Here is a 3,505-nt window from a genome sequence, read left to right on the forward strand (position 1 = left end):
TTTCCGGGAGAACAACAACATACTCTCATGAGAAAAGCATGAATTCCTCCTAAAGATCTAGGAATTTCTCTTAAAGGCCCCACCACCTCAGTACCATTACATTGGGGAATTAAACCTCAATATGAATTTTGGTAGGGACAAACCATAGCACTACCTAAATACAATGAACAAAAAACCCAAAGCTTAGGTACAAAATCAAAGAGTATAGTGTAATGTAGGATAGCATAGTGTAATACAGGAGAGCACAGTACACTATAGTACGTGTGTCAGAGTGAAACCTGCAGCTCCTAGCCCAAAGTGCTTATGATTCATTGGGGGAGATGGGATTAAATATATCAGACCATTAGAGAAATGTGAATGATTGTATGATGCAACCTGAAGGCCTGAGGAAGCCCACAGAAAGAGGATTCTTGTTCTCCATAAAGGAGGTGACACTGAGTTCTACTTTGGATAAGAGGTGTGCAATCCATTTAGGCCTGAGGAAGAAGGGAAGACTTTCCAGGTGGAGAAGAAAAAGCATGAACGTAAATGAAATGAGCTTTGCACATTTGAGGGACCTTAAGAGATGGACCTGATTAAGAGCAGAGAGTATGTATTAAGAAAAATGGAAAATCTGTTGGGTGGATGCAGGGGAGTCACTACACAAAAGGCTTCCAAAACCTGGCTAGAGATTATGTTTGATATGAGCAAGGAGTAGCAAAACTAAAACAACATTTAAGGAACATTTGCCTGGTTCCATATACAGGATAGATTGGAACAGGGGGTACCTGAAGTCAAGACGCTTCCCTGGGAGGCTGATGCACTGATCAAAAAATGAGCTGGAGAGGACCTGGGGGTAGGCAGTGAGAACAAAGAGATAAGAAGGAATGAGATCAAAGAAGTCAGTAGATCAGCCGACTATCCGTGATATAAGAAGTGACTGAAGACAGGGTTTCAAATGGAATCTGCAAAGTAAGAGGGAAAACAACTGGTGTTGATGATAAAGATATCAAAACTAGGATAGACAACTGTTGTGGAGAGACTAGTACATTCTCAGACATCTTGAATTTTCATGTGGATGTCCAAGAAGTATCTTTAAACTCTAGATATAAGCCAGCGGTTTAAAGGGCCCATTTTGATGCTGAAGTCTAGAGAGGGAGCAGAGGATGTGATAACAGAACCTGAGGATCTCCACTGGTTATGAAACAGAGAAAAGAAAGGGCCAGGGAACCTAGAAAATTACATTTTTGTTCCTCATAGTCATGTGGATGTGAGGTATCTTGGTCCTTCAGCTACTGTAACAGAATGCCTGGGACTGGGTAATTCATAATGAAGTTTCACAGTTCTGGAGATGGAAGGGCCACATCTGGTGAGGGCGCTCCTCAGGTGAGGGCCATCTTTTCACATTGCAACATGGCAGAACACATCACATGGTAAGAGCACATGGGAGAGGAAAATGGGCCCAAACTACCCACTTTATAAGTAATTCACTCCTGTGATGACAGCATTAACCTATTCATGGCAGGGCTGTCACAACCTACTCACCTCTAAAAGGACCCACCTATTAATATTGTCACAATGATAATCAAATTTCAATATGAAGCTTTAGACAGAGTTAGTCAAACCATGACATGAAGAGAAAAGTGAATGAAGGCAAAGTGTGTTAGCCCCGTATCATCCCTTAAAATGCTAATGAAAAAATGGCAGGTTGCTACGGAGATCATAGTAAAACTTTAGACTGTTGTAGGATCCATACAGAATAACCCACCTACATGTAGATGGAATGTAAAATCCATGAGGGCAATAATATTTTTCTCAATTTGTTATTTGTATATCCCAAACACCAGAATAATGTCTGATACAGAGTAGGCACTGCATTTACTTGTTGAATAAATGAGTAAATGAGTGAACGAGCAGATAATATAGACAGGCATGATGGAATTTATATTTTGTTACTCAAGCCACAAAGGATTTTTGACAGAGAAAAACATGTAGCAATTCCTATTTCCACTGTAAATAGACACATGAAGTAAAATCCCTCCTGGATCTGAGGCCTGTGTTCTACAGGCAGGTGTGTAGCAGGACTAGAGAAGGAACTTCACTCTGTGGGGCAGGGTAAAGGCTCCCTGGGGCATTAAAAGTCATTGCCTCTTCTTACTCCCCTGTTGTAGATAACACACTATGTGAAGAGAGCCCAGCACAGCCGGGGTGATCTCATACTTAGCAAAATTCCCTGAAGCATGCATAGTCATTGTTTCATTGGAGGCCAACCCAGCATCTGCAGCCAACACTGCTCCTCCCAGCGCTGAGCTTCAAATGGGATCCACTGATGCTGCCATCCCAAAAAACATGGTGTTCTGGCCTCACATACTTTTGGCATGTGTGATGTAGGGGTCTCCCAGAAAGGGTTGAGTTTAAGCTAAAAGGGCCCCTTTATTCCTAATCCTGGAGGGGTTCATCATCTTGATCTTTCCGGGTGGTTTTCTACAAGTTACATTTAATAAGCTGAGTCTGTCTTTAGTCAGACTTTGGCCTCTCTGGGTTGAGATGACTCAACTTTTTGTGATTTCTTACTCCCCTCCGGTTTGATGGGTGGTGTTCTGCCAGAAGGGGACAAAGTCAATCCAGAGAATTCTCTTTTTCCATCAGGAATCCTGTGTGCTGTCTAAAAATCTTAAGAGGGTTAGAAAGAATCTTAGAGCTCTTCTGTTCTAGGGCCCTAAACTTATGCAAACAGTGGATGAGCAGATGAAATTCACAGATGGGTAAAATAAGAGTTACAGGGTCTATACCAAACAGGAGATTGATGTCCCACCTGGAGCACTCACCTTAAAAGCTTTTATAATACCATGCTGGCCAAAGCACATCTGGGCACTGATTAGACCTCTGAGCCAACACAATCCCTTCATGTACCAATGAGGTATCTGAGACCCAGAGAATGGGAGAAAGCATTTTGCATTAGAAAGAACTTTTCATTGGAAATCATGAGACTGGAGGTTCCAGATCTGACTTTCCACACACTAAATGACCTTGAGTTAGGTGTGACCTCTTGGAATCTCATTTCCCTACCTATAAAATGAAGAATTTCTCTGAGATTTCAAATTTACCCAACTAACTACTAGTCCATCCACAACTGGAGTCCATGTCTCCTAGTAGAATATACTTCTCACTAATGTGAAGTATTTGCCAAGACAAGGGAAAAAGAGAGACAGCAAAGACACTTAAAAGCCAATCTTCATTTATGAGATTTTTCTGGCGGCTTGGACAAGCTGAGGAGGAGGGAGACATGGAACTCTTTGGGGTTTCAAGTGGGACTTTCTCTTTCCTACCCACTTCTCTGTTGAGTACCCTTGTGCCCCAAGGAAGGATTTCTGAAGTTGGTGTCTGAGAAGTTCAGAGCATTTCTGCTCTTTCTGGGTATAGTTAACTAACATCAGAACAAATGAAACCACTGGGAAGAGATGCTGGATGACTGTTTCCTTATCTTTTTCTTTTCTTTTTCTTTTCTTTTTTTTTTTTTTAAAGA

This window comes from Sciurus vulgaris (assembly GCF_902686455.1).
Source record: "Sciurus vulgaris genome assembly, chromosome: 2".
Classification (NCBI taxonomy): domain Eukaryota; kingdom Metazoa; phylum Chordata; class Mammalia; order Rodentia; family Sciuridae; genus Sciurus; species Sciurus vulgaris.